Source organism: Macrobrachium rosenbergii, chromosome 18, assembly GCF_040412425.1.
Source record: "Macrobrachium rosenbergii isolate ZJJX-2024 chromosome 18, ASM4041242v1, whole genome shotgun sequence".
In the NCBI taxonomy this organism is placed as follows: Eukaryota; Metazoa; Arthropoda; class Malacostraca; order Decapoda; family Palaemonidae; genus Macrobrachium; species Macrobrachium rosenbergii.
Window position 1 is genome coordinate 10,496,997 of NC_089758.1, and position 14,737 is coordinate 10,511,733.

Here is a 14,737-nt window from a genome sequence, read left to right on the forward strand (position 1 = left end):
ACTATAAATTTCTGCAGACATTTATTTGTAAATTTCTCATCTTTTATGTATTTGTTTTCTTCCTGAGTCCTTTTTACCAGTCGTTTCCCTCTGTTGCTCCACATTTACCACTATGGCTTCATTGTTCTTTACTGCTCATGATGTGCGTGCAAGTTGTGCACTCTGACAAGCCTCTCTTCCACTTTCTCCACCAACACCACAGCCTCCTCTGGTCTGCCTTAATTAAAGAACTTCGGTTCTATGTACTTTCTAATCCTTTACTTTACAGTGATATAGATCACTTCTGAACTGTGTCTATCTATTAATGTGGCAGAATGCAAGGAGGATACATTCGTTAAGTACACTAAACGGCAATCAGTTACTTGTAATAACTGGTTGCTAGCTGACGAAGGCCTTCCAATCAGTGACACTAAGTATATCTTAGTTTAACCAGACCACTGAGCTGATTAACAGCTCTCCTAGGGCTGGCCCGAAGGATTAGATTTATTTTACGTGGCTAAGAACCAATTGGTTACTTAGCAACGGTACCTACAGCTTATTGTGGAATCCGAACCACATTATAGCGAGAAATGAATTTCTATCACCAGAAATAAATTCCTCTTATTCTTCACTGGCCGGTCGGAGATTCGAACTCGCGGCCAGCAGAGTGCTAGCTGAGAACGGAACCCACTCGACCAACGAAGAACTAACTACCACTGGCTTTGGTCATTACTTAGATGGGTGACCGGCAATGAATGTCTGATGCCAATGGCACATGATCTTCCAGACATACCGTGAAATATGTAGTGAGGGTGGCAGTGATTCAAAATGAGGCCAAAGATGTGTGGATGATGATAAAAAAAAAAAACATAAACAAACACTGGAATTACCTTGACAGAAATTAGAGAAACACCAACCAGATCTTTTGAAATAAGTAGCCTTGTCTACTTGAAGTTCTCAGTTCTCTTGACATTTAAAATCAAAAGTCAAGATGTAAAAGTGAAAATTAATGCATAGCGGGTAAATTTTCTAGAAATGACCTGTTTCATACTCTTAGAAACATTCAGAATGTGGAATTCTCAGACTCCCTCAGTATTTTCAACGGCTACTTAACCTGCCATTAAGATCTGAAGCGCACGCTTGTCCTCCCCTCATTAAGAGACCTTTACTGATAATTTTCTGGCAGTTTGCAAGTTTAGTTTGGAGAGCAGTGTCCGTTTCTGTCTATTCGCCATAACAAAAATGCTTATGACGGACATAAATCACCTACATAACAGCGGGACAAAATATCTAATGGTTACGATTCTCATAAAAGAAATCCGAACACACAACAAGTCGTCTTGATGCTGCAGTCTCAGCCAGACATTTATCCAGTAATGGCCCATTTTCATTTTGAGAAGGAAAAGGGATTTCTGGGAAGCTCTACAGGAAAAGAATAATGGTAACGGTGAAAAAGAAATAGGCTACTGCGTGAGACGCCTACCTCCGATCACCCATTCTGTGGGTTTTATCAAGTACCGCTCCCACTGGAGGTCTAGGGTATGTGGCAAGTTTCGGTAAAAATTACAGAAGCCACAGTTTTGCTGGAGCCAAACCATGCGAGCGGATTGTGGCTTCCCAGTCATTTGGGGTTGCGATCCAATAACACATTTCCATATCTCTCCCTTCCCACCCCCTATTTTTTCAAGCGTATAGGAATTTGTTACGAAGACTTTTTTTCCTTTCTGTTTTGGGGGTTGGGTGTTACGAGACCTCTTTCATTAATGTTTTTAGAAAAAAATTCATTTTTGACAATTTGACCCTATATTTTCAGAGAGAGAGAGAGAGAGAGAGAGAGAGAGAGAGAGAGAGAGAGAGAGAGAGAAATGAAACCTTTGAAGAGCAAGTAATGAACTTCATATTTTGAAGAGAGATCGAAATGGAAATTTTTCATAACAATGTCTTTCCTTACAAAAATATTGTTTTAACTAGACGTTTCTCAGTTCGGTCTCTCTCTCTCTCTCTCTCTCTCTCTCTCTCTCTCTCTCTCTCTCTCTCTCTCTCTCTCTCTGAGAGAAGCCAAACAGTTGAAAAGCATTCATTTAAACCTGAATATTTCTATAAAGACAATGTTATAAAATGATTTCCTCATCATATCCATAATGGGTCATAATGTGGCCCGAAAACCAGAAGAGTAAGTAAAAACCTATTGATTTAATTATAATTTTTACTAATGGAAGAAATAACATTGTATTTTGACGGAGCTTTAAAACTATTAACATCAAACACACGACCAGCATAAAACCTGTCTCATAAAATTCAGACGAATACCTTCGCCACAGAACTTACTAAGACATTTATGGCTGCTATAAAAGAACACAGTTGAGATAGAGAACACTGATGATAATTGTTATTAGGAGACTTATTTATCTCTTCTTTCAGAAAGGACTTGGGCCGCTCAGCGACAAATGCGAAATTTAAGGCAAACTGAGTCTCTTATGGTTTGGCGCCAAATATGTAACAATTTTTAAGACAATCTAGAAAATTTTCTCTCAATAAAAACAGGTGGATTTACATCTTAATTGGCCTAATTTTATTCAAGTATTTTTCCTTCCAAGAATTTTTAAAACGCCTGAGTTAAGATATTACGAAATCAGTATTTTTAAAACATTTCCTAAATACCTTCATGCAACAGTTTTTCCTCTGACTGTCTTCTATTTTTTTAACCTAAAAAAGAAAAACGATCGCAGGGTTTTCATGGTGGTTACCCACCCAAGTTCTGACCAGACACAAGAGTTACAAAGGGATTTGAAAAAGAAGGAAAGCTAATATATAAAGGATGATAGTCTGAAGATGACGAAGAAGAAAAATTGCGAGACAGTAAATTGAGAAAAAACCATGAAATAAAAACAGAAAAACCAGTATGACAATAACAGTAATAGTAATTTCTATAATTTGGCTGTCTGGATGCCGTTGAGTTTGTATTGCAGTTTCCCAGTCTCTTGAATGAGTTTCTTTATAGCATTAGGTAAACTATATAACAGCTGTCCAAAATTCATTTATTCCTTAACGTTTCGGTGGTACTCTCTACCAATTACCAAAAGGAGAATGAAGCCAAGGTTGTTGTTGTTGTTGTTGTTTTAGATTAAGCCAACACAGGCTCTAGCTTCATGAGCAGCCTGTAACAAAATATGTTATCTGGATAGAGGCAAAAAACAGGTGGTTATGAAGAAAATCACCAGTAGGAGGGAGAGCTCAAAGCAGAGTCCTGCATTAGTTGTAGAAAACCAGGAAGGAAGAGGAAAAACTTGCATATCAAAATCTAAGGAGTATACAACAAAGATTTCACTTACACAGGAAAACAAAGAATTTAGGTGTGAGGCTAAATGGGACAACTGTTAATTCACAATGAACAGCTGCTTTTTTCGGACGGGAATCTCGGTGAGGTGGGGTTGGATGTACTCCAGTACTATTTCTCTATGGAGAGCCATTCTTGTTATTTTCTCAAGAAAGAAATATGAGGTCTTCAATTGTTACCTTTCCTTTGCTGTTCAGCATCGTCTGGCACTTGGAGCATCGCAAGGGCTCAAGTGTGAAGGTCTCAGAGGTGGGGGTGATCCCCATACACCAATGGAAACCTGGGTTGGTATGTCTCCTTTCAAGGTGGCAACGACCTTCCTCGTGGAGTTTCCAGACTTTCCAATGCATCTTGGAGCTCCCAAGACATTCTGTAGCTTCAGAATTGGATCCAGCAGCTGGAAATCAGTGTGCTCTCGACAGTATCTTGCGTTTTTGGTATTACAGTCATGTCACAGCTCAGGATTGGTTAGACTGAAATCTTCAACCCTGGATTGCTGGTTTCCAATTCTGCCACCAGTGCATAAGCAGTCATCTCCCCTTTAGAAGTCACTCGATATTTTAGAGGGTGTGGCGAGAGATTAGATGCAGGAGAAGGGTTTGAAAGGGGGAAGGGGGTTTCTTCCTTCTTGTTGAAAATGCTCCACTTAACCAACTTTGGCTTTCTAACAGGTGTCCATTGGTGTCGGGCTCCGACTTGGCTGTAGGAGGGCATGATGGCACAGGATCGTACACTGACGATCTCTGGAGAGTGGATGTTTCTGCCTGGGCAAGAGAACTCGCTCATGGGTATTTGGTTTAAAAGTAAAGGGGTTAACTTCCACAAGGGGTTAAGGAGTCAGCTTCTAAACGGGCACATCTGTCAGCAAAACCCTAACTGAAAACAATATCAAGGGTAGCAAAGTCTGCAGGGGCTTCTGTCACTCGTACCCAAAAAACCAACCTCAGGAATAATCCTTCTGGGTTGGAGAAGGTGTCACTGAGAGAGTTCAGCCACTGCTGATGAAGCCAGGATTACAATTATGCAATGTCTTTACCCACAAGTGGACTTACAGAAATTTTAGGCTATTTTTGATTGGTTGTCAAATCCTGGGGGCAGCACTCCTACGATCAGAACTCCTGGTGCCAGCCAATCAGCGCTTTCTTTGGTAAGCCAGATTCTCCCAGATAAGTCATTCTACCACCAGCCAATAGTAGGAGCCATGCCCACCCCTGTTTCGACAACAAATAAAAATTCGCCTAAAATTTCTGTAAGCCTGCTTCTGGATATAAATATGGCATAACTGTACTCCTGGATTTCTGCACCTTTTGGTAAATGGTAGATACTAGCCAGACGTCAAGGAATAAATGAACTTTGGACAGATGTTATATAATTTACCTACTGCTACAAAGTAACTCATTCGAGAGACTGAGAAACTGCAATAAAAACTCAACGGCATCCAGACAGACATTCAGTTTAATGAAGTTTGTTTTAAAGAGGGTCTTCTTCGGAGATATTTAATTGCTCTAATAATGATAAGAAGAAAATGCAAAAGGAGAGGAGGAAACTGTAAAGAGGAGTATGGGGATATTATGAATAATAAAGAAGGTTTGAAAAGATACGACAGACGAAGGAAAAAAAAAAGAATAAGAGAAGGTAAACAATGAAAGTAGGACAAAAAGATGAGAACGGGAACTGGAGGGAGAAAAATGTCCCCAAAAATATAAATAAATTGGATGGCTTTTAAATTGTTGTCATTATACCTCGAGTTGAATTCTGGTGTATTTGGGTCAGTAAGGAGATAATCATAAGTACAATAGTTTAATTAATTTTGTCTGTCTACTACGTTTAGTGTACAAAGAAAAACTCCCTAAACTTTGGCTGATTTTCCATGAGAGGAAATATCAGTTATAAAAATCACTATGGGACCTTCAGTTTTTGTTGTTGTTCATTTAAAGTTGTTCATACAGTTTTCACTGTTCTTATTTTTCTTTTCCATTTCCATCCCAAGCTGGAATAATGCTTTGATATTTGGTGATCCAAAAGGCTTCAAGGTTGCTCATGAGCTGCGTAAACAAGGGACGGTCACTGCGGTGTCGCACAATGTTCTAAAGAGAAAACATATGAAACATAAATATATGACCAATGCCTAAAAACCATTTCCACTCAAGGCAGGACCAAGAGGAACCAGGCATTGGCTGCTTGGGACTCGGTAGCTAAACTCTGTCTTTACGCCCTTAAAGAGATGTTGTTCCTTTTTCCATGTCATGTAAATATATATATCCATACTTATTGTGTGAACATTTTTCCAGATTCATGGGCCAGTCGCTGTTTCAAATTAGCGTTTTCTTGGGCAAGACCACCCGCTAACTCTCCCTCTCTCTTTTGATAAGAACATCAGGGTATAAGACTGCGATCTTTGTTACTCTTGGGCTTCAGTTTGATTCTTGCCGCTTACATCGAACCCACTTAAGTTGTGTTGTAACTCTCAAGGCATGAACTTTAACCCCAATACTTGTCTATTCTTCGAAACATGTTGAATTTTCTTTTACAGCTTATATCTCTCCATCTTTTCACTTGGCTTTCTCTTGGCAATGCCGTCGTCTTTCATAACCTGAGAAGGAAAAGCTTTGCATATTTTTTTTTATTTACATATCTCCCTCTACATTTCTGACAGATCATGGGAAGATGACAATACTCAAACAACATAGTCTATCCATTTCGTCATACCTTCTTGCCAGTTTAAAGAGCAAGAGCAAATTCATTGAGAAATCTGATTTGCATTTCATTCGTATTCAACGTCAGTGCATTCGACGTGGAAACAATTCCGTCCGCTTGAAGTTCTCGCTTACCAAATGCATTATCATTCCTCGATACGTAAACATCTCCCAGTCCGAGTGCGTGTGAGAGAGAAGGAGGAAGAGAGAGTAGCAACCGATATGAATGAGTTTGTATCGGCGTCTGTACACACAGTCACACAGAGCGCCTGCGCTGAGAGCTCTTCCTCCGACGGACTTAGCAGATACGGCCAACACGCGCGGGGGCCAGACAGTGTTGCGCTGAAGGCCAAGAGCACGGACGTGGTAATCGCAAGTGTTGTGAACTCTCCTCTCTCTCTCTCTCTCTCTCCTGGATCCGAGTTGCTTGTGCGAAGTTTTGTCGCGTGTGGAAAATTACATCATTTTTACACTGTTGCTGTTATTAGTTTCTATTTCATTACAGACGTTATTATGACAACTATCATAATTATTATCATTATTCTTTTGGCTTAATTACTGTCAATACACTTATTTTGGCTCGTTGAACTATAGACAAAGTTTACCGTAAGACGACATGATCAGTTATAGCTTTTGTATGTATTGTGAATATAAGATTGATTGTAGATATACATAATGCACAGATTATTGATTACACATACTATACATACACACATAAAACATTGCTTACAGATTACAGACGTAATTATGTTCATTAACGCGCATTCAATCGAAGATATTTCCCATATGTATATGTAAGTATTTATGTATATATATTATATATATTATACATATGTATATATATTATACATATACAGTATATATATATATACATATATATATATATATATATATATATATATATATATATATATATATATATATATATATATATATATTAGGCATACGAAACTCTTGGGTTCATCATGATAGACTCTTTCATGTCAGAAATTAAACGATTTTCCTCAACATCAGCAAGTGCTAGGTATGCAATGCACAGGGATCAATGTGAACAAAGTATTTAAAAACATAATTGCGTACATTACACATAGCTAATCCGTACAAATTAACTTAGAAAACAGGATTAAGCTGAAGTAAAAACATTCTCGTTTATAAAAATTTTTTTATCATATTTTGTTTTTTATCCCCAGTGATTTTGAATAATCTTTGAGTGGAGGAAACACATCTTTCTGCTTAGTTCCATTGCATATACATAACCGTCTATGTATTTTAAGCGGTAATTTCTACCAAAAAAAATGCAGAATCTGTCACAGTTCGTCTAAAAGAATAATTTCTAAAATAGGGATAAATGAAACACCAGAGATAAACGTCGGTCACATGTGGTTTTGGGAGATCACAATCAACCCATCTCCATGTACATAAGCTTAATTTTACGTAAGATTCGAAGTCTACGGTTTCCAATCCTCCCGATTTCATGCAGTAACACTTCTGAGTGGAAAGTATTCAACTGACATTTTGAATTGCAACGCAACGTCCTTGCAAAGCCTCACGCCAAATTCCTTATGAAATGCTGCGTGTGTAGGCTAATGCGCAAATGGCTGGTTGCAACCTCTTGGGAGGAGGAGGAGAACATAAAGACGAACGCAAACTTCCTTAAATACACACGTACATATATTCACACACACACACACACACACACACATATATATATATATATATATATATATATATATATATATATATATATATATACATATATATATACATACATATGTATATATAGTTAGTCGTACACTTAAGTCTGTACTCTCGTGAAATCTAAAATGTATGTACAGTATATAGTATGCATATCATCATTCGCTGTTATAATACGTATATGCATAAGCAACATAGACTTGCGTACTTATTAAAACCCGTGTACATTTACGCGCGTATTTATGAATGTACTTTTTATGAAAAGCATCGTTCTCAGCCAGAATTTGTGAACACTTTGGGCTTAATTATGTATTTATTTTTTAAATTGATTTATTTAAAGGGGATCCGACTCTTACAGTTTCTGAAATGTTTCGGGCAATATCAGTTTCGAAGAATGTCAACTCAAAATTTTTAGGTCTTCTTAGAACGATTCAGGAGACGACATACATACATTCATACATACATAAGTACATACATACACAAGATCTTTAATGTATTAGTCAATATGTAAATTTCTTTTTAGTTTATTTCGAGCACATATCCGTTTTTTCTCAATCTTTGACTGCAGTTTTCCTTCTTATTTTTTTAATTAGCGTGTTTCACTTTCCTTACGAGACTTTTTCCTTACGAGACTTTCTTTCCTCTTCTTCAAAGGCAACCTTTTCTTTGACGCATACAGCCTTAAGCTAGGATTCTGAAGCCCAGCGACGATGAAGGTACTTTGAAATGAAAACATTTACTTTGAGTCTCTGCCACTGCTTCAATTACATCTAGCAGATCGGTGTGTGCATAACAATGATTCGCATCAGTAGCGCGCGATTTTTGTTTTCGTTTTTGTTTATTCCTATCCTATGATTCACATCATTTATCACTCACGCACTACCTTGTATCTCGTGCCTCGTTGTGGCCTATCACCTCCCTACCCTGCTCCCTCTCAATCTGTTCTAGTGTGGACTTCGGTATTTAGAGCAGATTGTCCGGCTAACATCTTGAAAAAATTAACACGATGTATTTTGTATAAAGAGTTCGAAGGTTCGAACCTTCCTCCGCTGGTAAAACAGCAGACCTGACACCATTAACGTCACTCATGTCAGTAAGACTGACGCAATATCTGGCTCATCAGTTATTGTGCCTCCAATCACCAAACTAGGATTTTAACATTATGGAGAGTTTCCGAATATTTACAGTGCAAGGAGGCCTTCGGAAGGGGTTCCTTCATGTGTGGGATAAAATACATAGAAATGGGAGGTTCTCACTTTCTGAAACCAAGTAATTGAAGGGAAAGCCCCTGTTACCTGAAAACTATACCAGATGGAATTTGTATATTTCAACAGATAGATGTGTTTTGTGGAGTGGACGGCGTTATAATGGGCGCCTGTCCTATTATGCAAAATCATGGGGAAATCTCATCAGCAGCACGTTATCACATCCCCCTAGTCCTTTACTACTTAATTTCAGCATCCATGATCCTAAATCAATGTCTAATACACTGGCAAGTATTAATCAGGGTATATTAACTATTCTAAAACATTTACGATACACTAGGACACTCAGACACGTGTACACGAACTCATACATTAGCAAACGCGAACACAAATGCCAATATATAACATCAAGGAAGCAATTCAGCCGCAAGAGGAACTTTGCAGCAGGAGGAAGACGATCCCAAAAGCTAAGAATTCGGATCACGTCTGTTGGAAAATTATTGGGCGACTCGATATCACAAATTCTTCACTTGCTTTTGCAGGCGCCGACCGAATGCAGGTTCTAGGGACGAATGGCAACATATACAACGACAATAACAACATCAATAATAATATCGACATCACCATTAATTAGAATTACAGCAGCTACATAAAGATATTTTCATTGCAATTAACAACGTATAATCTAATTTGCCGTTAAAATGGGACTAATTCCAAACAGATATCTATCGTCAAATCACAGAGCCTATTGGAAACTTTACAAAATTGAAATAATTAAGAATAATATATACATTATCATGTGATGCAATTGCATACTTTCATAATATGGAACACAAGAGCTTACATAATATTCATGCATAAACTAATACATACATACATACACACACACACTATATATATATGTACATTATATACATGAACTATATATATATATATATATACATGATATATTATATATATATATATATATATATATATATATATATATATATATATATATATATATATATATATATATATATATATATATATATATATGAACTAACCTGACAGGTTATCGGGTAGTTTGGAAACCACGCCATCTGTGAGACGAAAGATGCATACGAAAAGCTAAACCAACTTCTCCACAAGGATAACAGTTCTCCCAGCATGGTAGCCAGTGTTGGGTGGGCGCGCGTCTTTTGCATATTCAGGAGAAAGGCATTCCATTTCTAGAAAGATCTGAGGGATGGAATCTGAATATCAAATGTATTCCAAGTGCATTAGGTGTGCAAGGAGAGAGAGAGAGAGAGAGAGAGAGAGAGAGAGAGAGAGAGAGAGAGAGAGAGAGAGAGAGAGAGAGAGAGACTTTAGGGTCGAATGCTGATCGCGTCTCTCAAATGCATCACCTGTTTACGGGCAGGATTCCGCTCTCTTGCTGAAACGTTTTGTCTTCTGAAGAGAAGAAAAGATAAAAATAAGGGAAACACCTTTCTTTGGAAGGAACCAAGACGTTTTAAGTATCATTTATTTATTTTCTGTCTTTCATTATCGATCATGTAACGAGCGAGCTTAGGAATTTTCTAGATCAGCCATATATATAGTATATGTACCGTATATATAATTTTATGTATATATACATATATATATTTATGTGTATATATATACACATATATATATATATATATATATATATATATATATATATATATATATATATATATATATATATATATATATATATATATATATATATATATATATATATGTGTGTGTGTGTGTGTATGTATGTATGTATATGTATATAAATACACATATCTGTCCGCAAGAGTAAAACAATTTTAAAACATTTGCAGCGATTGATACATCATTTGGACAACCTTGTTTTCCTTAATTTATACAAATGCATACCAACGTGTAAAATTTCAAGTAACTTTGAAGAAATTATTTTAGACGCTTAGAAACCTCCATTAGGTATATTTTAGTTTCACTGAATGACTTCAGTTCACGACTTTCTGGTAAACACATCAAAACATTCGTATAATTCATCTGAAATCAGAGAAGTCTGTTTTTCACAACTTAATACCAGAGGTCTTGGCACTTCTTGCGTAACGGGACACACTTCCGAGTAACTTAATGCTTCTCGTAAAGTGGGATGGTGGCAAGACTCATTTCTTCAGATGAAAATAAAACTAATCTTTTCCTACGACCGGGGGTAGTAGCAATAATTTCACCACAGTTCAACATTTTTCAAAATCCTAGAAGTTTTTAGTCCCCTACGATAAGAAAAATGGCTACAGTTATTTTTATGAGCCGGTGACACATGCCATTATTGAAGGCGTTTATTTTATCTTCTTGATAAATGTCACGTACAACTGATATCGAATTATTGCATTGTAAAGCTTCTGAATCGTTTTAGCAATGCCTGCGTGACAGAGAGGACTAACGGATGGGAAAAACGTGTGGGTAATGTAATCTGTTATGAATTCAAAACTGCAACGAAATTAATCACAGGTAGCTGTGATAGTGCTTATTTATGCTTCTTTACAAAATGAGAACAGTTATTTAGATAGAAGTGCACTTGTCATGCAAAGACAAGGGTTGGATCGACACCATTCACGCTCTAAAACAGATGCAATATAGTTGAAATGGTGATAGCTTAAGCATAAAGAAATAGGGCCAAGTTTTTGCCTTGAAATAATAGGCTACTAGTGGTGTGTATGTGTGTGAGAGTGAGAGAGAGAGAGAGAGAGAGAGAGAGAGAGAGAGAGAGAGAGAGAGAGAGAGAGAGAGAGAGAAATACAAATCAAAAGGCATTTAACATCTAGTAAAAAGGGCATTCAGATCAATAACACAGACTATTGGACAAGGGATATTGTTCAGACAATGAACTGAGATAAGACAGGATTTACATATAAAGAACTTGGTGGCCATCAGTGCGTTGACTTGTTAAGAAATAGATCTTTAATTCTCTGTTGCAGATAGAATGAAAGAGCATTGCAGCAGGAAGACTGGCAAGACGAAAATACGCACGTCCTGTGAAGATGCTCTTGAACCTTGTCAGTGTTCATACTAGGACTAATGAGCTTACAATGTCCACGTTTCTGTGATGTTCTCTGTACCAGCTTCAGTGTGCTAGTGTAGACATTTTCATGTTTCACCAATGAAACTATCGGATATTATATCTAAGTGAGGAGACCAGTGCTGTGAAAACTGAATATTGGAAAAGAAAATAGAATTACTGGAGTTAATGGAAGAAATTCGTGTGGAATTCTCAGGGACTTGAGCTTTTCTAGGTAAAGTGCTGAAGTGAACGAGCCCACTCCTGATCTCTCTAAAGGACATCACCTTCAAATGAAACATGAAAAAGCACGCTTCTGACAATGACAGTGAATTATGGAAACATATAATGGAAGAAACTGGAAGGGAAAGGTTAAAGAAATGCTGAAACAAGAAGAAAAATATTTCTCTAACGGTAAATTTGCGCCAACTTCAACGTATGTGAACAGAAATGACACCGGCGGGAAATACAAAGTGCCTGTCTGACTTACTCCGGTAAACCTTTCCTCCATCAAAGTTGACTTCATTCATTAGGAATGAGAAGCTGCGCGTGAATAAGTCAAGAAAGTCGGAAAGATCACACGAGAACAAAACTCTAACGGAAGAATAAACCAGATGAAACCAACTATAAAGGTAAGAAGGGCCATAGCTTCATAGTTTCCTCGAATTGTCTGTATCTATTCAGGATTATTTATTTATCTTAAAGAAATCTGCCTATCTATCAGTATTTCTATCCATCTAATGTCAAACTTTTCTTCACCAAGCATTCATTTCGTCATCACACCATCGATCCCTAATCTCCTCCACTAAACAGACCCGGCACTAGACATATATTCAAAATTAAGACTAAATCATTTCAGAAAGACATTTGCAATCAACTGGGTGGAACTGCAGTATCTTTACGCCATTCAGTTAACAACTAACATCATCCTCTAACTCTGTCTCATTCTCTTTCTGCGAACTCCCCATCCGAGAATCCCTTTTTTGCAGGAATGGTAGAGAGCATGAAGTTCACAGAAGAAGATATCATTCAAAAGACCAAGAAATGAAAATAAGATCAGTGCACCATGGAGATGAAGTGTAAAAAGTAAACACTCGACAGTGTTGATCATTCTTGTATAGCACTTACTATTTGTACTGGAATACAGACCTCTCTAACATCTTCTGTCTTTACTGGATAGCAAGCTTCCTATATAAAAAAAAGGGGGGGAGGGGTTGTTGTTGTCGCTCTGAGAAGTAAATCCACGTGCCCGTCCAGGCCTGTTTCGCCACTGAACAGCTCTTGCGTAACCCGTTAATCACGCAAGCGCGTTACCAAAAGGAATAAAAGGCATCCTAAAACAGGCGAGGTTAAAGCCCCATTACCCAACATCAAAGGTGGGCGCCTAACGCTTCCCAGAGAAGATCAGATTTAATAAGTAAAATTCTTCCACAAAACTCCTTTGAACTACTGCATCGTTTAGTGTATGAACACGCTTTTAGGAATACAAAGAGCTCTGGAACCCGAGAAAATCCTGGAAATTATATAACGTTCCTCTTCAGCTTTTAAAGCATTTCTTTGAGCGAGTCCAACCTCCAACATCCTCCTCCTGGTATAATGGTTTCGTATAGCTTAAATGTGCGCGATTTAATTTAAGTGGTCACGCCCTCCCCAGCCCTCTGATGACCACAACTTAAATTTTGATTGATGCAATACATTCCACAATGTCATTACGTCCGTTAGAACTGCTCTTTCTAAAAAATATATAAACAAGTAAGTAAGTAAGTAAGTAAGTAAGTAAGTAAGTAAGTAATTAAATTGATGAGAAGCTGTCATTATGGCCGTTTGCTCCATTTTATCGCAAAACGAAGCTAAAATCGAAATAACTTCTTCACAACGTACAAGCTTCACGTGTTAAAACAAGAAGGAAACAGAGTGAAACTGTGCTATCCGTGAGAGAAAAATGGTTAAAATAGAAGCCACATATTGTTAAAAAACTAAAATAAACAAACAATATTTCACATCATGCTTAGAAACTTGCAATACGCTTTAAGAGGACGATGAAGACCACAGATTGAACGATGACATCGTTTCATAATTTCCAACTCAGCTTTACTTGACGTATCTTTATAAATCAGCAGAGCAACTGTGCTAGGTAGATAAAAACTAATCATTCCATGGAATAACGCATATCTCGAAGTTGCAATATCTACTTGGTGTGCTTCGCTGCTTCTGCGAATTATTCATTTACAATAGTGTGTGCGTGTGTATATATACATATATATATACAGTATATTTACTAAAAGGACCTCATTCAAACTGGATGGTATCTAACGGGTTTTATTCAGAAAAAGTTACAAGCTTTCTTGGACAAACAGTCCACATTATCAAGTATCCGTACAATGAGCAGACGCGTAGTCCGGCTGTATTTATATCTGTGTGCCGGACTACGCGTCTGCTCATTGTACGGATACTTGATAATGTGGACTTTTTGTATTTTTTCTGAATAAAAACTCCGTTAGATACCATCCAATTTGAATGAGGTCCTTTAGTAATTGTACTAATGCACAGAACAATTGTGTATGTGATAAAGTTAATATACAGTGTATATATATATATATATATATATATATATATATATATATATATATATATATATATATATATATATATATATATATATATACACACACACAGACGTGTGGATAAAATGATAAAAACACCTGATGTTGAGACGCAAAATGACCCCAAGGGAAAACTGATAAAACAGATCCTGATTATACCTCCATTTTCTATATTTTCTTCG

The 14,737-nt window shown here is 37.2% G+C and overlaps 1 protein-coding gene across 1 annotated transcript in view; it reads left to right on the forward strand.

Annotated features, from left to right (window-relative positions):
- Positions 1 to 6,334: 6,334 nt before the first annotated feature.
- The window catches only part of LOC136848098 (uncharacterized), a 170,962-nt gene continuing 162,559 nt past the window's right edge, over positions 6,335 to 14,737 (forward strand). The window contains exons 1-2 of the mRNA XM_067120300.1: positions 6,335 to 6,378; positions 11,873 to 12,584. The gene's annotated coding sequence lies outside the window, so the exon portion shown is untranslated. The remainder of the gene's footprint in view (positions 6,379 to 11,872; positions 12,585 to 14,737) is intronic.